Source organism: Anas platyrhynchos, chromosome 14 (genome assembly GCF_047663525.1).
Source record: "Anas platyrhynchos isolate ZD024472 breed Pekin duck chromosome 14, IASCAAS_PekinDuck_T2T, whole genome shotgun sequence".
In the NCBI taxonomy this organism is placed as follows: Eukaryota; Metazoa; Chordata; class Aves; order Anseriformes; family Anatidae; genus Anas; species Anas platyrhynchos.
In genome coordinates, this window is record NC_092600.1 from 18196239 (window position 1) to 18219966 (window position 23728).

A 23728-nucleotide genomic window follows, 5' to 3' on the forward strand; every position below is an offset into this window, starting at 1 on the left:
GTGGATTACCTTCCACTATCTGTAAAGTACTGTTTCATTAAAACACATCTTTTTATAGACAGCTGTACATACTAGCAAAAAAATCTCCATGCAAAGCAAAGCCATCTGCTCCTTTCAGAGAAAGTTTATATTTGATTCAAAAGCACAGAGGCAATCTGTAATTTAGTGCAAGTCTGGCTGGTTGGGCCTTTCTATTTTGCTAGTTTGTTTTTTCAAACAGGAGTTAAAGGTAGTTTTATGTACTACATTTGCCCTTGGGTCTTTCTGACAGGGGTTCTGTTTTTCAAAATCACATTTGTTAGTTTTTTTTCCTTAAGTATTCCTGTCTCCCATGTCACCACATAGAAGATAACAAAGCACCCATGGAGGGTTCACTGACAAAGGAGAAATAACACGAGTGCCTATGCACTGAATGCTGTCAAATGCAGAAATTAAAAAACAAGTCTTCCAGATGCAGTGAGCTTGAAAAAAAGATTAACAAAGTGTACTACCCATAAATGTGGAACTAGAACTGTTCAGAGAGGGAAAACAAAGAGGAAAAAGAAAAAAAAAAAAAACACCCTGAGGCATTTGATCTTTTTTTGGGGACAGGTAACTGGAGAAGAACCAAAACATTTATCTCAAAAATTAAAATGCAGACTATTTCTCCCACAATGCTCAAGGTGTTTAAATATTTTGCAACATGGGGAATGCAGTTAGCAGAAGGGAGAAGTGGAACAACCAAATGTCAGCTCTCATGAGGCTTCAAAATATTTCTATTTTCTGCAGAAGCATTTGGAAGCAAAGAAGTAGAAGCTTTTAGAAATGAAAAAGGGAGTATGCGAAGTACAGACTGCTTCACAATTGTTTTTGTTTTACCAACAAACTGTTTTTACTGGAAAGAAATTTTCCACTTCAAGGTAGAGATTAAAGTTTTAGTTTACTAATTTTAACCTTATTTTTAGGGTTCTTCCTTAAAGACTTCACCTTGTACCAAGAAAAGAAGCTGATCTAGACCAAGGCAAAATTTACTCCCATGTACAAGTTTTGGTACCCCCAAAAGTCCCAGTGATTCAAAGAGTTCAGATCAAGGAATTCAAGTACTTTCTATCATGAGTAAGGATAAGAAAAATCTAGCCTTGTGTGCTATGCACATTAATTTAATAGCCATAAACTAAAAAGGCACTGTTTCCATACAGATCAACATTAGTATATATGTACCTTAATGATGACAGGGAACTCCTACACTGTAAAAATGTTGGAAGTCCTGCAAGGAAAGGGATTCAAGTGCTTTAGGAGAAGAACTCTTGTATTGCAAGAAGCTCCAAATATTGTAGTGCAGTTTGTTTGGGCATCAATCAGATGAATCTGTATGAAAAAGACACAGACAAAAATGAAAGCACTGGAGACTATGTGTACTCATACAGCTACATCCCAAATTCTTTTAATACCAACTTATCCAAGGCAGAAGAGAATATAGCAAGTACCTGCTTGCCGTAAGGCAGCCCAAGGCTCTTCACTTGTTATACCCTTGTAGCATTGTCCTCGGGTGAACATAACACTGCTAAGAATAAGGACATCTGAAAGAAAATTTTGGACGTGCATGGTCATTTATTGCTTTTGCTTAACAGAGTTTAACTCCCTTACTCTAGTGCTAAAAATAATAGCATTTTGTGCTTTGTTATCCATAATTATGTCAGGAATATTAAGCTTGTACAGAAGACCTGAACAGATAACAGAACAAGGCAGTCTTAGTAAGGAAACGATGAACTCACAGTTGAAGTCCATCATCACATGACTTGGAGTAACATCTAGCTTCTGTTTCCATCTTTAACTTCATCTTCCTGCCTAACACCTAATAACCTTTCTTGACTCAGCTTCCCTTCCTGTAAGACGGGAGTATTCATCATCTCTCTCAATGCTTTGAGGTGTTGTACAACTTCTCATTAACATCTGTAAAACGCTTTTCATTTCCCTACTGTGTGCATTAGCTCAGGAGAACAAGAATCATTCTGCAATTAAGATGTTTTTAGTGATGTCTTTGGAACTTTATACAAGTGAAGCCATGTATAAAGAAAGTACATGTATAAAAAAGTACAAATACAAAATTAACATAAATTAAAAATAAAATCATCGTAGATTAAAATACTAACACCTGCTAAAGAGAAATACAGTGTACAATACCTAGTCACCTAACAGCATGAAATTCTACATCTGGGGCACTAGTAGCCTACAGGAAAGAAGTAAAAAGGGCCTTAAGGGTCTATTAAATTTCATAAGCAAGTGATTTTTGAAAAAGATTGTCAGTCTTCCCATATAGAAATGGTGTAGCTCTTTATTGTCTGTGCCTAACAAGAGCTCTGATGTGGCAATTGGTTTGCTAACACTGCTGTTGCTCCAAGTGAAGACAAGGACAAGTGGGACTTTGCACAAATTGAACTAATCGGCAACACTTGATCAGCTCAATTAGTTCAAATCAACTCAAGTGTTTCTCTGTCTACCCTTAGAGCTTAACAGGGATGCAGTCAAACTAAAATGGCAGATCGCATGCGAAGAAACACAGACTGCCCCTGCTGGCTCTCCACACTGGCCAGAGGCTATCTTGTACAAGATCCACAGCTGTGTTAGCAAAACACCATGCCCTGCTGAGGTAGCCTTGTTCAATCCTTGCCTATGTCAACATGAACTGGGAATATTTATGAAGAAGACATATTGTTCATAATTAGAACACACCAAGCAGTACACCACAATCAATATCAGTGTTGTCACAAGAACTTCTGAATGAAGCCAGAACATGTGCATACCACATATAGGTTTCAAGTATTTTAATGCAGCAAGATAGACCCGCTTTGAAGGACAATAAAAACACATCTATGTGTCCATCCTGAATCAGCCCTGAGATGTGAAGGTGTCTTGATGAACTGAAAGAAAATAAAAGGAAACCTAATCTGCTTGCTCACTTGGATCTCCTTCCTCTTTGCTCCGAGCTGTTACACCAAGACAGGGACAGATGACTGCACTGGAGAGTATCAGTGATTTTATTGACGAGTCCCTCAAATCATTACTTAAACAAAATAAGTTGTTCACTTCCCAGCTGGAGTCAAACAGACTGCTGACTGGTGTCTCAACCTTGGCTGAGGACAAACAAGGTTACCTTACCCAGTCAGGTCTTAGACCAAAACCCAGTTAGCCCACTGATCTGGCAAAAACCTTTGACAGGAGAATACCTAATGATGGTCCTTACTCAAACTGCTCCTTAGAAACTCAAGTTCCATGTCATCTCCCAAAGCAGGTATTTTTCTATAATCAACACAACTGCCAAGTCACTACATACAAGTCAATACTTTCTCTTCCTTTGCTTCATACTTAAAACACACAATACAATTCCTTTTAAGTTTTTCCCTTGTATCAAGTGGCATCATTTGTCTTCCTGTCATCCACAGCCTTGGAAAAAAAAATAAATCACTAGTTTCATTTAATTTCCTGCAATACCAACCCAAATGCATATCTGAAGCCACAGTTCTACTGCACTAAGCAGGGAAGAAAAGCAGAGGTGGTAAAGTTTCAGGTTTAAAGACATCCAAATTGCACATAAAAGCACACAAATTACTGTCAGTTTTCAGGAGTGAGGGATAAACCAGGATGAGATTCCTGCCAAACATACAAAACATCTTAAAAAAATAAACACACTATCACAAATGCACACAGTTGGTACAGTTGTTGTTTTTGAAGTAGGTTTTGGGAGTTGTTTTTAAAATGAATACTTCCTTGCCCAGTTGTAGCAGATTGACCTCTACGGGACTATCCACTTGTGTAAAAGCACATCTGTCAGTCCCTAAGGGCTGACTACAAGTCAATATTCCATATCAGAAACACAAAGACACCGTCAGGATGTATCAGAGTGAGATGGATGTTTACTTCTTCATGCACGCACTTACTGTGAAGAAGAAAATGGTTAAACTGACTTCCAGACACAGAATAATGCAGTAACTGATTTAACTTACAGCCTGTACTGGTTTTGGCTGGGACAAAGCTAATTTTCTTCACAGTAGATCATACAGTGCTATGTTTTGAATTTGTGATGAAGGAATGAAGGAAATGTTGCTGACACAATGACGTTTTCTGCCCACAGTCACTTTCAGCTATTACAGCAGAGGGACTTACTGTGACAGAGGGTCATACCGTGTCCACAGTTAGTGCACCAGGTGTCAGATGACACTTGTCTAGAAAAAGTTAGTGAGAAGACAGCTAAAGGAGGTTATCATTCCTCAAATTCCCAATGAAGAGACTTCAGTGCTTTCAAGTTATCCTTTATGCTTTTACAAAAAGTAACCACCTTTAAAAGAATATGTCCTTAATTAGTAATAATGATCAGAATTCATAACTGCAGTATTTTCATTTTTCTGCTTTATTACTGGAGCAGCACGACCAACTATCAGCACTAGAGGAAAAACTAGACCTTATGTATCTTTCAGAACCTGTATTTTGGTGCTACTTCTGACAGTAATCATTCTAACTAAACCACAAATTAAGTACAACACAGCCAATTTGATCAAAAACAAAGTGTAGTATACTGCTTTAGTGCCTATTATCCTCCACACAGCCACTCAAGCAGAAATAAATATACTGTACAGGGGTGTTATGAGATTAATTAGTTTATAGCTACAAAACAATTTGAAGGTATAAAATCATGCTACAAGAATGCTAAGTGCTGTGAACAATATATATCTGGAAGTAAAGGTGAGCTTGCCAGAAATTATATGAGATTGTGACTGCGTGTTAAGTAATGGCAGAAGAAATTCAAGTTATTTTCTTGCTTAATGTAACGATCCCTGTCCCAGCCCATAAAACCATTGCTTCCAAGAAGTGAATATCAACTGGAACAAACAGCTCTCAGTAGTTCAACTGCTCTCCAGAGAACAGAATACACATCACTACCAAGTAAGGAATAGAAAATGAACAAAGCAAACAGACTCAAGCAGAGGAACTGGGCTGATGCCATTCTTTTATCCAAGAAGGGTCCAGAAAAGTTATCAGAGAAGCTTAAAAATAGAATACGCAGAAGAATTCTATCTTGTGTCAGTGCAGTGCCCATTAACCTCACTTTGCTTTTGCTGAACACTATGAACAGCAATGCCCCTAAAGCTGCTCAGAATGCTTTAGGGAGATCTATTTTTTTTTTTTTAAACACACATGCACATGTATGCATGCCTATACATGCACACAAATTCAGTATAGAGGTCAAGGTCTCACCTCCAGTAGGTTTACCTCAAGGAATGGAAGCAGCTGCACACAAGTTTACAACTGTCAAGATGAGAAGCCATCTGCAAATCCATACAAGTCTCAGAGCGAGGAAGTGTCCAAAGCAGTGCACATGTCCAGTTTGAGCAAGTATTACTAAATAACAACAATGTTATAGAATAATACACTTTAATTAAATTTACCAAGTAAAAATATATAATGATGGTACAAACACAAACAGGAAATATATTGTATCAGCACTACTTAAGACTCCTATATTCCTACATCAGTACCCATCAATTTCAGAGTTAAGGATTCCTATGACACCATCCCCTTGTATACTACTACATAGCTAACCAGTGACATGCTATTCCCCAGAGCTGCAAACTTCGGCAGTCTGATCAACAAACTTACCTCTGATTAAAAAAATAAAGGGCAGGGAGTAAAAATTCAGTCTTTTTATCAAACGGTCACACCCTACAATCATACCTAGACAGCCTCAGAAAGCAAGTGCTCTTTGAGGAGCGGTTCTGCAGAGTACATGCATCAGGTAGGTAACACATATTCTATCTTCAAGCTGCTAAGAACAGGCAGCCCAAAGAATGAAACTGAAGTGGCAGCAGGAAGACTGTGGTACTCCTGCCTCTTGAACTTTCCTGCTTACAAGATTACTTCTTAAAGCATCCCAGCTTTAGCGACTAAACTCTCCCAAGCCTAGGAGTGGTCCCACACCCACTGCATTACACCATTAAGCCTGCGAGTTGAGATGCTGGGTCAACATGAAAACAAGAAGTCTAGCAATGTGTGCAGCCTCCGGCTCTCCCATGGAAGATGCACATCTTCATGGAGATGAGAACAAACACCTCATGAAATACAGTCAGCATCTGCTATACTGACAGAATAGATTACCTGAACACTCTGTAATCCACAGGAGACATACAAAAGTGATGATATGATACTACCATGTGAATGGCTAGAACGAAGACTAGAAGAAAGACCAGGAGGATCTTACCTGCTAGACAGTGCAAAAATGAGTGACAGCCTACTCATCTCAAGGGGCAGATGGGCTAGCTGGTATGCAGAGCTTCTTGCTGAGCTGTGCACTCTTGACTCAGCTCTGCCTTCATCTTGTCCTCAAATCTGCAAACTGCCACAGAAGATGACAATCTTGTTGTTAAACTGCACATGCTGAGCTCCGGTTAAGTGGTCTGGACTACAACCAACACCCTATCATAACCATGTTCATCCTGGCCCCAAATTCAGCTTCACCATTCTCTTCTTCACAAACCATGTACATGAAGTAAACATTTCTATGCATACCATTATCACCACTTCTATAGCTAGATCTGAAACCAATGCTCATTACAGTGGAAGCAAGAGAGAAATATTTGCACTGTATTTTTCTAGTAGTAACTTAACTCACTGTCTCCTCAATTACTTAACATTTTTCCTTGCCATTCAGTTTACAGCACTAATTCAAGCATTTGAAAATCCAAGGTGTTTTCAAACCTTCTTCGCAAAACCTCCTAACAATAACTAGATTTACCAAGTTCTGCTGCACTGATCTTCCATCAACTCCATGACCAGTGTGGAAAACCTTCTCCTGAAGCTGAGAAGAAGGCAGCAGAGATTCAACACATGAAAAAGTAACGGGCAGAAGACACTCTCTCAGAGATCACTTTCCATAAAATTGAATTGGCAACATCTGCTCAATCTACTGTAGATAAACAGTGAACTATTTTCCATCTCATTAACTCAGAGGATGAGATATTAAATAAACCCCAGGGGCCTCATGCTTTGTTATCACGTTTAAGGCTTGTCCCCAACTCACCAAATTAGTTCTTCTGTGCAAGAGAGAATCTAAGAACAGAGTTGCCATTATACAGCAAATACATAGCATTTAAATCCCTAGATGACCTTAAAAAAAGTCCCTACTTAATCTGACTATGTTTCCAATTACTAGTCACTTAGCCTAAATTATTAACCATATCCTCGGCAGTGATGTATGGTACATGTAAATCTCCAAACAGCATTCTAATAGAATTAGATAATTCTATTAAACCACAAACAACTACCCATTAAATATTTATTAGAAAGTTTGCATTCACTTAAAATAGATTGGAATGTCAGCAAAACACTGTGCTAATCCCTTCTTCATTTCAGCCTTCTATGCTAAGGGTTCAAAATGAGCTCATCAGCATCACATTTATTGATTATGTACAAATTAGTTGGCTAATCAAAATCGATAAAAATAAAAAGATCCGAAAAGAATTTACAAAGTAGACTATGGATTTCTCTAAAAATACACTGTTTAAATAAGCAAGTTCATTAAACTCAGGATTGTTCGATTATGTAAAGCTTTTTAGCTCATTCTACCATAGGATAGGGGTGGTAAATGCCAACTAATTAAGTTTTCTTCGTAGCATCAAGGAACTACACTTCTCAAGGATGGAACTGTTTTAAACCACTTCAGATTTCAAGCATTTTAAGTTCTCAGTGCAGTGTGGCTGCATTTTTCCTACAGACTGTAGTCTAACCTGGAACCAGAACAACAACAAAAAAAACAGTAGGTCAAAAAAACATGCAAAATATTCAAAATCACATCGGGCACAACAGCAACCATTCATCCTCCATAAAGAAATGCTGAGGACAAGCAGACAGAACACAGGAGACAAGCAATCCAATGCCACGTGCTTGCAAGGGTAGTTGCAGAGGAGTTATACAAAACCAATATTTATGCCATTACACTGAGTGGCCAATCCCACTCTTGATCACCATAGTCTTATATAAATTCACATCCACATTTTGGTCATTCTGACAAAACCTTGCTTGCTACTCAAGTGTAACCAGCTCTCTAGGGACATCCTCTGGAGTCATCTCCTCCTCTTGGGTAAATACAAATCTACATTAGCTGAAGTAAGATTAAAAAGATGTCTCATGCAAGTACTGTTATGTTCCTGTCCCCCATGAAAATAGATATAGTTGTGTCCTTGAGCCCAAAGGTCATATTAAAGACAGCCAGTCCCTTACTCCCCCTCCTACTTCCTCAGAGATGTACTTTTCCATCCCTCCCATCTTATCTCCAACTTTTGTCCATAAAAATCTCTTCTGTGACCAACTCTGTACCACATTTGATGTGAACACTACAAGCACTGCTACATCACTAGGGATATGGTTTAGTGGAGACTGTTAGTGTTAGGTTAGAGGTTGGACTCGATGATCTTGAGGTCTCTTCCAACCTAGAAATTCTGTGATTCTGTGATTACGCAGGAGACACCAAATACCTCTGAAGATCCAAGTGGTTTAAAATGTTGACCTGTAGGTGCATGCTTTTTCTGTGAGGGAGAAGGAAATACAGGGCCGTCTCCATGCTTAGGTGAACTGTACACCAATGTTGGAAATCGCACAAAGGCATAAAAGCTAATCAGACAGATAGCACAGCGAATTTCAGTTAAAATTAGGACTCTGTATTCTCTTGTTTCTCCAAATTGTGGCAGCCTGCCTGCAGTCAAAATAAAAGGAATTGCTTTTCAAATTATCTGTTTTAAAATCCCTGTAGTGATATTAAGAGTAAAATAAATTCTTTTAGAAATGCTACACATAGCAAGACAGAATTTCTACTAACATCAATTCATTACTGTCATACACAGAAATACTCTCAGATTCATTTCAGTGTAAACTACACAGAAAACTAAGCATATGAAAAGCATATTTTCTAGCAAAAAAATCCAGTGACTTGCTGGTCGGAATGCCTGAATTTTACAAGAGAAAAAAAAAGCAAGCAGATCAAATTTCAATTCCATTTGTGTAAGGCTAACCAATTCACAAGATGAAACTCAAACTGGAACAGCCATGTCACCAGCTTATGGCATTTCATTGTACTTTTTTTTTTTTTTTTTTTTTTGTGTTAAGATAGACCAACCATCTTTCCCTGTAAGGTGCCTCTGGTTGACTAAAAGGTGAGCATCCCTATTTCTCTCACCTGTCTGCCAATTCCAAGGATAAGGAAACAATGCCGTACTATTTTCTGTACTGACCTACATTTCTTGCAGGGACTGCAACAGAAGCAATATTAGGCTGTTCCTTGCTGTCAATAAATAAATAAATAAATAAACACTGCAGGAGCAATCTACTGCTACCATTGCTCCAGATCATTAATAAGGCAGAACAAAAAAAAATAAAAAAAAATCTACACATCACACTTATGTAAGGGTATCTTGTACTCAGCTTCTTGCAAAGCCTGATTCCCCCAGGAAGCTCACTAACAGGGACTGGTCAGTGCCTGTATCTCTAAGTGTCCAGGGAAAGGTAAAGCCACCTGCTGCTGTCATCCTCTTGTCTTCCAGGGTCTGAGTGTTTTAGATGCTCATCTGAAGTTATTGCTGTTTTCACATATTTATTTCTGCAGGTCTTGGTTATCAAGTACAACTCCTCTGGTGGTAAGAAATGAGGCCTGATTCTGCATGGCACTGCACCTTGTCTGCAAGTCTACAAAAAGATACCAAGTGAGATAAAACTATTCCCTCAAATAGTAGCAATTTACAACCACTTTGCACAGGTGTAATTGACTGCAGAGAGCACAAGACAGGGAGAATCAGGCCTGATGAGGTTTTACAAGCAAGCAAAGCAAGCAGAAATTGGCCTTAAGTTTTGTACAATAGCCAGCACTTTAGCTCTTCACGTGGAAACTTCACAGCTGTGAAACATTTACAGAAAGGGAAAGCAATTACAGAACACTACCACTGGAGGAGTTTAAATAATTTAAGGTTCACTGTGTCTCTGATTCATTTTATTCCATTTTTTCCTCAAGACCAGATGCTGCTCATTTTAACACCCTTAATTTCCACACATGGAGCCGGGCTTCTCTTTTCAACTAAATGTATATACATTATATATGCCTCCAAGAAAACAAAGGGTGATTATTTCCAGAATGGAAGGCCACAGGTTCCCTTCCATACTCAAATGCTGGAAGGAGCCCCTTTTTGATCTCCAGGCTTTGATTTCAGAACCCATAAACCAGCTGTGCTAATTGATATGGGGCTGCTGTACATCTACAAAGAACTGTAATATCATTATAAAAAATGAACTAATGCATGTAAGGAAACATCAATATAAACTGACTCACACACATGTACACATATGTACATGTCAGACAGAACAAAGTGCTTGACTTGTTGTGGGTCAAGTATCATGCACTTTTTGGTCACATTTTATTAACCATCACCATTTCAAGATGTAGAATTAGAAGACATTTATAATTAGCTTTCTCTGCCAAGCCTTGATCATTCCTTTGAGTATATTCATTAGAACCTTGTTAATCTAAACACCATATAACCATATGTTACTGAAAAACTGCATTTTTAACATAAAGTTTCATCACTTAAAGAATACACTATCTACTTGAAATACACTAACTTATTAAAATCCAAGGTGGCCAAGGCTGGTATATGAGTGGCCAATTTTTTTGTGTTTGCATCCGCTGGAGTTGTGATTCTGTTCCCAACACCTTGCTCTCCTCAGATGTGTTCTTCATATAAGCTATGTACATACAAGATGACACATACCTGGCAGCTCTAACAAAGGTAACAATTAAAACCTTGGCTAAGATTATTTTTTTAATGCTCTTAGTTTCTAACTCAGGACCTAATTAGGGAAATTTGTTGAACTTTTTTTTTATTATTAATATTTTTTCTTATGCACTCACTCACTGTGTCTTTTTTTCCCTAAAGACAAACACTATGTCATTGCTAACTCCGATCAATAATGATGACAACCAAGGAGCAGGAAGTCCAACACAATACTTCAGTTAGCCAGAACAGAGATAAGCAAAGCCACATTAAGCAGAAGGTCTGTCTACTACTGACAACTGTATTGTTGAGGCAATAATATTCACAATGAGAAAACAGAATAGTAATTGCAGTACACGGTTGCAAGATAGTCAAACTCCCATACCCTTGTACTTGTACATACACCTGTACTTCTGGTGCATTTCTCAGCATTTTTTGCCTTTGGTCAACAAGCTTCCTGCCTTCACCAGCACTTTCAATCATATCCTACTTGAGCACTACAGCAGTTCTATGGATTTGTGTTGCATGCAAAAATACAGCATATTTGATGTGCTTATCAGACTCTGCTCTTTTTATATTAAATACTCAATGACTTACCTTTCTGGTATGAAGGATTGATTTCTTGGAAAGTCTTCCATTCAACAACTTGTCACAACAGTTTTGTTTCAGGACCAGTAACATGACTCTCAAATGACTGAAGTATTCTACTCTATTCATTTGCAGTCATGCAAGCCTTAGAGGAGAAAAACATCCGATTAGACTTCCATCAAAGAATACTCTATCGTAATTCCTAGCAGGAACTATGGCACCATTATCCAGACACTGCACACCCCTTTCATCTTCAGGGAAAACCTCCCTTGACTGATCTATGGAATACTGCAATTGATTTCACCTGCAGCTCTTATTGATTTTTACTTAAAAATAACAAAGGAAGAGATTCAAAGCCAACCCCCACCTTCTACTGACTATTCTGCCAAACCTCTTTTGTGGGATTTTGCATCATACTTGTAACCGAGTAAGAGTAGCAAACAGGTCAGACAAAAGTATTCACAGAAGGTGAATTTCCATTACTATGACCAAAAGAAAAGCACATAATCACAACAACACAATCACGACAGACATATGAAAAGTTCTTTTACCCATCAAATACTGCAGTAACAGCAGAAATATCTGCAGAAAATGCACCACCGGAAGAAAAGTTCTCCAGCAGAAGTAGATCTTTCTATCCACTGCTTTTTCAGTTAGCTTTTTGATTACTACTGTAAGGCACAACACAGATGTGAACATTTTATACTCCTTGTTTGGCCTTACTATATTCTCCCATCTTCTACTATCCCCTATAGTTTGAGTAAGACCCTGGAACTACAATATTCCCCAAAGTAAAACCTAACTCTGCAAGACTGGAGAGAAAGAACAGCCTTGGCCTTTGCCATAAAGTAAGTAATTAGCAGCAGCATTTGAGTTTGACATTGCTGGACATAACCTAGAGGAAATATTACAGTAATTTAAAAAGAAACAAGAAAGTACAGACTCCATAGAAAAATGGCTGAAGTAAACATTACTGTATTGTCAAGTTCAATCCCTGCAATCGCACACATTTAGCACACGTCATCAGCCATGATCACAGCAAAGATGTAGGAATGGCCAACAGCCAAAGCCACACTCTAGTTTTGTACTCTCGTTGTGCCTTTTATCATAACCATCCGCTACTTCTTACATCTCACTTTTCCATAGCACAATAGAGGAAGACAAAGATCACCGAGACAAGGACCCAAGAAGTAATACATTTCCTGTGAAAGATCAGCTGATCTCCTTTAAGTTAGTCATTTCTTTTAATCCAAACCTGTACTATACTAGCCCAAGACAGTAAAAAAGACACAGGGAAAAGTTTTACTTATAATCAAGACCATGGTAAAGACTGCCTGAAAACTGATGGCAAAAACAACTCCCCATGTATATCACTGGACTGATTTCAGACTTGACTGGTAGAACCACATGCAGCAAGAACAATGCCCACAACAAACTAACAGCAGTGAAACATAGAAGGACAGGATGTGATTGCTGTTCATTGTCATGAGCAAAAGCTAAGAGCACTAGCCACTGACAGCATAAAGTTTTGTCCTGATGTATCAAGACACTCCAGGATTTCAGTCTTAGTGAGGTATATGAAAAACCATTAGCACCCATTTGAATCAACGTTTATCAAGTCCAACTTAAAAAAAAAAAAAAAAAAAAAAAAAAAAAAAAAAAGCACTCCTTAGTTTGCCAAGTCTTTGAGCTTGACTGCCCTGCAGACAATAGGAATTTGCCAGAATAGCTGCTCTGGAATATGTAGTACAAAGACCAAAGAAACTCAAGAGAAAACTTGCTCATAATGCACCATTAGCATCATGGGTCTCAGTGTCTCAATTAGATAGAAGAAACTTTACAAGTCTATACAAACTCATAGTTCACAGACTTTAAACTACTGCCTTAAGTGACATTAATCCAACCGAACCAGGAGAATGGGTTACACGAGAGCCAAAAAGCAGGAGGCTTTTTAAAAAAAAACACACTGTTCAAGCACGACATCCAGCCCCATAACCTTTGAGGTCACAAATCATCTGACTAACTAGTCAGACTAATCTGACTACCACTGAGGGACAAAGACGTATTTGGAAGTATCTGCATAAGAAAATATACAGTTCTCAGGTGTCAAAATCTGAACTACTGCCTGTTTTACTTACAGAAGAAAATTTGAAGAGGTTTATTTTTCAATGTTCTCTTTTTGAAGAGCGTAAGAACCTTGGTATCAGAGGAATCAGTAATTGGTAATGCCTTGTATGAAGCTCACCAGCATGACAGAGACCTCCTCATGACCCATACCAGTCACTGAATAATTTTTTTTTATTTGTTTTTAAAGAAATTCTAGGTTACAACAACATTCAGGTTAACAATAGTTGCCTTGATTCCACTTCCACATGAGTAGGTTGCCCATTTCAGTTTCTTAGGATGCAAAATCACCAAAACATCGTTTTTAGCCACATCCCACAGTGTCCTCTGCAACCAAACAACAGAAGTAACCCCCTGACATGGAGAACTTTTCTGTGATCCTCCATAAACGCTGAAGTACTTTCAAGCTTAGACTATTTAGCTATCAAGTAAATTTGGTAATAAACAAAATACTTCTACTGCTGTAAGAAAAAAAAGTTAATAGTTTGCAAGTAGCTGATAAAGCAAGCATCAGTAGGTTCCAAACCACTAATGCTTAAAAGACTTCATGTAGCAGTGGTATATTCTTTTACACAGTGGTAAGGAAAAGAGAATAACAGTAAAGTATACATAGAGGTATTTAGTTTATTTTACTGATGAGTTTCACATCATGAATTTCAAACAGCCAAAAACCTACCACAGGCCCAGCAAAAGGCAGTCTTCCTTGGAGCAGAACCTAGGAGAAGGGATGCATAAGATGAACTCCATAAACTGAAGAGTAATCAAACTAAAAACAGCAGTTGATTTATCTGAATAGAGAAAGGGAAAATGTGCAATATCTTCACTATATGGATGGCTGGGTAGACTAAATGACTGTCACACAGAAAGCATATCTATAAGCACTGCAGAAAGCCTTAAGATTTTACCAAAATAAATGACTGGTTTCAATCAAACACTGCTAATGCAAAAGGCATGGCCCCCAGGAGTAATTACCAGTCTTTACTGAAACAAAGGGCAATTACAACAACTCAAGTATGCTCACAATAACTGAGCACTTGATTATAGAGTGCTACAGCAATCAGACAGAAAAAAACACACCACAGACGTTGTGTATTCCTATGCAGTCCTCCTTGGATATTACTGCTTGGTGAGGGAGGGGTTCCCAAACAGGCTAACCTAAGTTAGGGTATGCAAAGCTTAAGTTTTGATTTGTAAAACATAGAATTGCTTCAAAGCATTTGTTAAGCATAGAAAAGGGAAAAAAGGTGCAATGCAAGAGACTAGAGATCCAACTCACTGTGGTCTTGCCGACGTGGAATCGTGACTGTGCAACAACCAGCCGATGGCCGCAGCAGAACTGCTGCTAGCCTACAAGGTGGTAAGACAAGCGACACACTGCCTTGCCTCCTCCTGCCTAGAGGAAGACTTGTCTAGACTTTGCCTTCACAGCAGAGAGTTTAAGAAAGGCTAACAGAACTGTTACTACCCTCAGTATACAGCTGTAGCAGTATACAGCAGTAGCACAAAGTATTTTCCAACAAAGAAGCTCAGGTTACTTATAAAGCCAAATAAATTTTGGCATCACTCCTTTCACATTTCAAATCAGGTTATAAAAATTTCCCTCACCTCAGTAAAATCTCCACAGAGGCAAAACTAGTAGAGATAGCACAGAGAAGAGCTCTTCTTCACCTTGGCAAGTAGCCTGTGATGTAGCGCCTCGGGCAAGAGGCTTCTTGCAATCACACGTGCAGTTCAGGGCTCCACTGGAGTTCAGCAGATGTCACAAGTTCCAGCACACAGGAGAGCTCTCACATCACTCCAGGTGTCCACACAGGGTTTCAACAGCACCCTGAGCTCTAACTGCATGAACTAGCTTACGTTACATTAACTACCCTTGGCAGAATTCAACTTCAGGCTTTCCTCCCAAGCACCACTCATACATGCACATTTACCACACAAAACGGACCCTGCCTCCATTTTAGTTTCATCCTAGATTTTCCTGCTGTCTAGAGGCCTGAAGGCTGGTGTGGACTCCTCAAGTAGAGATAAAGTATGGCAAAGTTCACAGAAGACAGGTCACACAAATTCACTGAATTGTCATGCTGCATGAAATGGCAACATCAGTATCACATCCTTCTGATCACATCCTTCAGTATCACACCCTTCTGATCAAGGCCACCCAGAATGCCCAAGTAACACCACAAGACCATCACTCTTGAACTCTATTTATCTTCTGGTTGTAGGTGCCCCCCCCACTCTAGAGAAAGCAAACCCCTGCCCCCTGCTGCACACACACACACACACACACACAGAGGAGCTCGTGCCCCAGGAGCTGCAGCCCATATCAGCCAAGTTCCCCTGGGATACTGCAGTCTTGTTTATGCCACTACAGGGCTGTTATTTTCTCTCTGTAAACCACAATACAGCAAAAATGAGCTGCATAAAATACCCATAATCCCTGTCCTCATTCATATTTTCAGGTGCTTCTGCTCAGCCATTCCCCCAAGCACAGATGCGCTGTGTATAGAACACTTGGACATGAACAAAACCTGAGCGGTGAAGGCAGCCAGCCCTGTCCTCAGGCTGCTGGGAGGACCGGCCTCCAGCCACGTCTCCAGGACACAGCCCAGAGCGTGGAGGAAGATGAGCAAGGAAAACAGCACCTTCCCACAAGGTGTACACAGCCAGCTAACCCAGGGCGTTCCCTCACACACGTGCTCCCCAGCTCCCACCTCAAGGGAAAGCACTGAGCAACATCACTGCACACAAGGAAAGTATGATGCACAGTGATTCATGTGTTTTTCCACCCCCCTTCACTTCCTCCATCTCCTACTCATTTTACGCTAAGTAACTCCTTATGAGCAGGAATCACTCCTCCACTGCATCAAATGGAGCCACTAAAGTCATAGTCCCCTATCACAAAAGCCACAGGCTTTACCTTGAGAGGCTTTCTTCTACCACTTCTTTCTCCAACTCTCCATCTGTTTTTGTGGTTCCTGGCACCAGACAGCAAATGACTTAAAAAGCAACCAAAATGTTTAAGTCAGAGTGGGGTCTAGTCAGGATTTACAACAGAGTACAACTCATCTTTAGTTGGGTGCTTAACTCTCCTGAAATTCAGTGTAGTCTCCCCCCCCCAACTCCCCCCCATCAAAAGCCATGGTCTATATATCAGTTACCCAATTAACATTATTCAAGTGCTGATATTCTCATATTCCATTAGATCTTCAGTGATAGGAGAAACAGCAGCAAGACTATTTTCATCAGCCACTTAGTACTAATTTCTACAGTGTTAAGTGTTATTGTGATTTTTCCCCTTTATTTTTTAACAATAGCGTTTGACTACCCTACCACTTTCATTCCACATCATTCAGCTTGAATTAGTATAAATAAAATTAGACAATTATGAACCATGAAAGATATATGAGTCAATTTAAACTTAAAATAACTTTTTTTCCTGACTTTTGCATTTTTTGGCTATCTTGTGATGATGATTTCAGATCTTTATATACTTAGATCATCAATAAAACAAAGCAGTTAAGTAGCAAGCAGGTAATGACTGAACCTGGCACAACACAAGTAGTATCCACGTTTGAGATAAAAATAACATTCTTCATTGAACTATTTTATTCTCACTGCATGTGCTGCTCAACCTCTTTAGCTCATCATCTTCAAATCTACCCATGTAATCAATATATGCCAACACATCACAAAACAAAACAAGCTAAAAATAAAAGAGCAAGTTATTCACAGGTGGTTCTCAAGCTGTGGCCTATGTTTTCTTTTTCTTATTATAGATATGCAAAGCAGTCCACAATCATTTCAGAAGACAGACATAAACATACATCCTCCAAAAACATTGAAGCTGCATGTCCTCAAATTTAAAAAAAAAAAAACAACAAACATTTAAGAAGTGGAAATGACATCTCCCCAGCTTTTTTGTTTCACAAAATGCAGGTACGCTGAACTAACCCAGAATATGTTTTCAGACCAGCTGTCTTCCTGAGTACTATCTTAATACTGAACCTTTTGAGACTTCCTCATCTCCTAATATTAATTTTTATTTCAGAAAGTTTCTTGTGCATTAGCGTAAAGACACTGAAATTTCCAGGAACATATCAAAAATGGGATGGAACAGGTTCCTTCCTGTAATAGAGGTAATCTTGGTCACTAAACTTGATTGACCCATCCTTTGTGTGTGGAAGCCCAGAACTACATTACCTGGTCAAGCTGCATCTGTGACCTTTGCACATAAACACAGACGTCCCTGTGCCTGAACTAAAAGTTCAGGACTCTTTTATTGAAGGCAGTTAGGCTCTTCAAAAAGCCTAGAAACAGGGGAAACCAAGTTCTGTACCAACTTCGTCTGAGTTATATTTATTACGTGAGTGATTGCCAAGCTGCCTAAGGAATCTCAATGTCCAATTCACATAATGCAAATAACCATTTTAATAATAGTGTAACATCTTCAGGTTCAGTCAAACCTTATTAAGGCATAGCTTCACATAAAAATGAAAAAAATATATTAACAACTTTCCATACAGATCTGTTTAACTAGAGAATGACTTCCATTGATCTAGACGTGGGTTCATTCTTTCCCTTCAACTTGGAACACCCTGCCCTTCTCTCGTATTTCAGTCTTCAACCCTTTGCCCTGGCTTACCCTGAATACATCTCCCCCTTTCTGTGTGTACCATGCTTTAGCAAGTTTCCCTCATGTTGACTGAGGGAACCTATGCTTTCTTTGGCACAGAGTTCTACAATGCCATGAGTCTAGTAACAAACCATTGGTTAACGCAGAGTCTGACCAAACGCTCTGCGCTACGAGATATTTTAAGTGCACTTGCAAAGGGTTTTTGTTTGCTTTGAAGCATTGGGAAAAAGCAGCAGACAGCAAGAGCAATTAAAAAATTCTCCTGAAATATAAAATGTAAGGAATGTTCCGGCAATTAACGTCAATAGAGGGTTTGAAGGGTAAACCTTGAGTCTCTGATATTCGGGGGGGTTCAGAATAACTGCTAACTATTGTGACTATTGCATGGGACACCACGCAAGTCTCTGATATCCGGCCAAGATGGACAAAGGAGAAGGACAAGGACAAAGCCCGGGAGGAAGGCTACGAGCCTTCAGCATGAGAGACCCCCAGAGGGACCACTGGAGACTGATACTCATGCGCCAGTGCGGGGGGGGGGGGGGGGTTGGACTCCAGGAACTAATTATAATAACCCTGCCTTTTCTAGAAGTAGTAATGAATACGTATTAGCCTAAGAGCATAAAAACCAACTGCCTGATGTAACGTGGGTGTGTGTTGGAGGAGCCCAGATTCCCCACGCACCCAGCGCTGTTTACTTGCCTTTTATTAACCCCATAAATAAATCTTATAAAGCTAAATTGACTCAGAGTTTATAACACAAAAGATAGATGCATTGTAGTCAGGAATGTTTTAAGCCCTCAAATACTGCCACATCATCATGACTGGATGCTGAGATGCTGAGAACACTTACAGAAGAGCAGAGGCTATGTAAGCATCTGCGTGCAGGCAGTTTGAAGGTTCTCTGCTGAGACTGCTAACAACAATGCTATGTGGTGCAGATCCAGTGTTGGGTCTAAGATAAATGTACTTCTCTTGCGCAGCTTGAAAGCAGTATGAGATGCAACTTTACTTAATAACACTACACCCACCTTTGAAGAACTTGACTTTCACTTGCCTCCTTCAAGGCTTTTGTGCTTTGTCTGAACACAATTTTGTGTGTGTGTGGCCTTCACACTTTACCTTGAAGAGTCACACAGCTTCACAAAGTACAGAAGAGGGAGGGGGGAAAGAAAGAGGAAAAAAAAAAATATTAAATCTTCTCACACAAGAGACAGATGCTCTCAGCCTAAGGAAAGGGATTCATTTTTATGGAGTACAATAAAAAGAAAGGGTGAGGGAGGAGATGTGTCCATCTGTTGCTATCAAGCCATACAACACGCACAGGAGCCCAACATCACATTCAATTACTATTTTCACTAGAGCACTAATTAATCAATTCAAGACACCTTTTCTGTCTCCCACACCTCCCTGCCTCAGTGTCATTTACACTGTATAATGTTGCTAATGAAAACAACCTAGTGGCTTAACATCCATAGCATTAGCATCACTTCCCCACCCTCTGCCTCTTCCATCTAACATATAAATCAGGCTATTAGAACACCAAACCTTCTGCATGGCTTTGGCAGAGGCTTGTCATCTCAAGCCACACAAGCACATTTGTTACCAGCTGTAAAAGTGGCCTGAAGAAACTTCGTTAGTGATGCCTGAAGCACCTCCACACCTGCAAGCCCTCCTCATGGCATCTGCACTGAGGCAGAGAGATACCTGAGCTAAGCTGACAGCTGGTCTTCTGCCTGCAGCTTTCTAACAACAAAGACATCCAAGAACAAGAGTCCAGCAGAGGCACACCTTGAGTTCTGCTACTAGTGAGAGCTTAAAAGCAGGCTAACAGTGCCCCTTGCCCCTCTCTGGCTTCGTATATCTGAATTAAAGAGGAAAATAGTTTCAATTTTTACTTTGGAGAATGACTTTGTTTTCCTTTCCAGATAAGTGCTGCATTTTCCCTCAAAACATAATGTTTATTTGTGCTGAATCTTGGAATAAAAATAATAAAAATTATAAACAGGAGCAGCTTGAGAAGTCCCTAGTTGTCAAGTAGCACTCGCACCATACACTAGAAAGCCTAGATATTGTAAAAGCCTTGTTTAAGCTAGACTTTCACGCTACCTTTAAGGTGTTTTTTTTGTTTTGTTTTGTTTTTAAAAAAAGTCAACTAAATTTACCATCATTTCAAACAGAAGATTTTTTTTTTTTTTTAAAGCAGTACGTAACATTTTCAGCTGTCAGCTAAAGCTCCTAAGCGCCCCTCTGCAAACAGCATAATAGCCTTGAAGCTTGTACGAACCCCATTCTGAAGGGGGCTGATCCACAGAAACAGAACAGATTTACAGAATCACAGAATCATCTAGGTTGGAAGAGACCTCCAAGATCACTGAGTCCAACCTCTGACCTAACACTAACAGTCCCCACTAAACCATATCACTAAGCTCTACATCTAAATGTCTTTTAAAGACCTCCAGGGATGGTGACTCCACCACTTCCCTGGGCAGCCCGTTCCAATGCCTAACAACCCTTTCGGTAAAGAAGTTCTTCCTAAGATCCAACCTAAACTTCCCCTGGCACAACTTTAGCCCATTCCCCCTTGTCCTGTCACCAGGCACATGGGAGAACAGACCAACCCCCACCTCATTACAGCCTCCTTTAATGTACCTGTAGAGAGCAATAAGGTCGCCCCTGAGCCTCCTTAGTTTTCTCATAATGAGATCACTAAGTTCACTTAACACCTGTTGTTTTACAGCAACCTTTTAAAATACAAAAACTGAAAGAGATTCTTCTTCTTGAAGATTTAAGAAACCATGCAAGGGGGTTATGGTTTGGGGTCTCCCTGCCCCGTGCTGTAAGTGTTCCAGATATCGAAGTGGCCATCTACCTGAACAGATAAAAGTGAACTGTAAATTTGAGCAGTCAGGTGTTCTTTGATGCTACTGGGTTATTTTTTAAAATCTCAACAGTCAATCTAATTTCTTTGAACAGCTCCAAAGAACAAATCAAAATGTACACATTTTGTTAAATGGCATCATTAACATATCTTGGTAACATTTGCATAGCACTAAAGAAATAATAACCCCAGAAAAAAAAAAAAAAAAAAAGAAAAAAGAAAAAAAAAAGATCTGGAAGACAAAAAAAAATAAGTGAGAATGAGTTATTTTAACTGAAAGCATTTAAGCATTTTTACTTTGAAGACAGAATCAGACATTTTCTGGAACAACTGTCACAATACTACAAAGAAGATGAACATTTCCAAATCCCACCCTGCCCACCTTGAAACAGTTTCTAGGACTCAGGGAAAAAAACCTGCTGTTCAGTCTTGATATTTAATAAGAATTTTCAATACACTTTCTTCACTTAAGAAAAAGAAGCTACAGAAAAATGGAAGAGAGAACAAGTTCACTCTCAACTTTGATCTCAAATCATTTACATTTGTTGTTATAAAATCTGGGAGGGTGTTTTCACTGAAGGTTGTGTGCACTACAGTATCTACTGCTTAGGGTTAAAGCTGTAAGAAAGCTCAAGTCATTTCCTTGAAAAAAGTCGCCAAAAAGTTCTGATTAAAAACAAACAAACAAAAAAAAAAAAAAAAAAAAAAAACCAACAACAACAAGAATTGCTGTATTTTCATAGTAAGTCCACATGCATCAAACAAGATTTTTTTTTCTTAAAAAAAAAAAGTAAATTATTTTACATTTTTTAACTGAAAATGACAGCAAAAGGTTTTCTGGGATACTATTTGAATCACAACTGTTTTAAACATTTAAAGCCTGGTTCTGCAAACACTTAGTGGAACATAAAGCTTATTGCAGATGAGCCAGGGCTTCAGCTAGCTCATAATTGAGTGCATCAAAGTAACTGAGAAGAGATCAAAGTTTTCTTAGAGAGCTTTCATTCTCCTTGTTCAGACATCGTAACTTCCATGCAAGTTCCTTATGAGCCTCTACAAACAGCAAACTCCCATATCTTGCTATACCTGGGATGACAGACCAGATGTATTCCATTATAGCTTCCTTCTCCAACAGTTTGGATAACTTGTGGAGTTAGTCCTCTCATTTCTGTTTTGCCCCAGATTAAGGTTTACATTGTGAGCACACTGAAGTAACACACACCCAGGGATCTCAAGGAACAGCTTATGGGTAAATGTGACACTATCAAGTCAGTCACAAAATCACCCAGCATAAAAAAATTATCTTAAGGACCTTAGTAATTACATTTATTTGCTGGTCTGAGATACCAGCTGCTTGATCTGCATTGGTCTGACCCTCCTTTCAAATTCCATATGCTAGCTTCCTACGACAGCGAACACCAGGAGCTGTGATAATGCAACCTGTCCAGGAAGATTAAACACAGAGGTAAAGGCTGAGGTAATAAACGATCTGTGAGCTGAGAGCCTGAACCTTGAGAGCTTGAGAACTATGGATCAGTGAGTTTTAGATGCAAAAAAAAATGACGGAGGAAAAGGAAGAAGTGAACCAAGAGGCAAGTCTGCAACAATCAAGTTGACAGAGTGGAAATACCTTGGTAATTAATGTCAGCAAACAAAGACTGACAAAGGTTTAGAGAACAAGGGAAAACAACATGTAAGCAAAGCATCTTTTGCCCACAAACATCATTTCAACTGTCCTGAACCGGCTTTGGCATTCCCAACTCTAATCTGCTTCATAAAAAACAACAGAAATTGAAATTTTGAATATGCATGATACACTGATATTTTAAGGCTTTATTTTCTTTTTTAGGTAGCAGCTTAGCTGAAGGGATTGACGTGGATAGCTAATTATGGCTCACACTACTTTGCCAATTGAGTTGGTTAACTATGTCTGAATACCTGTGCAGGTGCCACATACCCAAAGAAGAATTAAAACCGCTTCATTTTTACTCATCACATGCCATCAGTTCCTATCTTTATTCGCTGTATTCTGTTGCCATCACTGCGATTCTTTTGAGACACTTCTCTTTGCTGATAAATGAGAGAAGGAAAACATAATTAGTAGTAAAGAATGCAATCTATCAGTTTCCACAGAACTACAGAAGTATTTCTGGACATAATTATGTATTTAGAGAAGTTGGAGAATAAAAAACCTCACTGGATCAAATGGCTGACAATGTGCTATGCTGCTGAAAATTGTCAGCTCCTGAGTCACCAGCTTTAAAAGCAGAGCCTGCCAGGAGAGACAAGGCCATCACACAACCACAGCCACTTGCAGGCTCTTGTTCCTATGTTCAAGGGACAACCATCAAGAAGACAACTGTAGATGGCTTTTCAATTCCTGCTGACTTCTACACAATTTGGTTAAATCTTGTGCAGGGCCAGACCTTTCACTGCTGAGCCTGGACAATGCCAAGCACACAGCCAGCTCGATCCGTAACATAGAATGTTTCACTTAACACGCCTTGCAATTATTTATATTATAGCAAGAGAAAAGTTACTAGCACTTAGTCTAGTACCCAAAAGCATTATATGTCTGGAAGACTATGAAGGAATCAGAGAATTGTAGGGATTGGAAGGGACCTCAAGAAATCATTGGGTCCAACCCAATGCCAAAGCAGATTACCCCCCAGCCAAAGCAGGTAAGGAAGGAAGACTGCAAAATGTTTCTCCCATGAT

The 23728-nt window shown here is 39.3% G+C and overlaps 1 long non-coding RNA gene across 3 annotated transcripts in view; it reads right to left on the reverse strand.

The window, feature by feature from the left end:
- Positions 1-19395, reverse strand: part of LOC110354353 (uncharacterized) — a 32972-nt gene extending 13577 nt beyond the window's left edge. The window contains exons 1-5 of one of the 3 annotated variants that reach the window (XR_005269289.2): positions 19161-19395; positions 16417-16495; positions 11385-11520; positions 1467-1559; positions 1201-1347 (exon numbers count right to left, since the gene is read on the reverse strand). This is a non-coding gene — a long non-coding RNA (uncharacterized lncRNA). Of the gene's footprint in view, positions 1-1200; positions 1348-1466; positions 1560-11384; positions 11521-14175; positions 14277-16416; positions 16496-19160 lie in introns of those variants that run through there. The other 2 variants (XR_002406170.4, XR_002406171.4) reach the window with 2 other exon arrangements.
- Positions 19396-23728: the final 4333 nt, after the last annotated feature.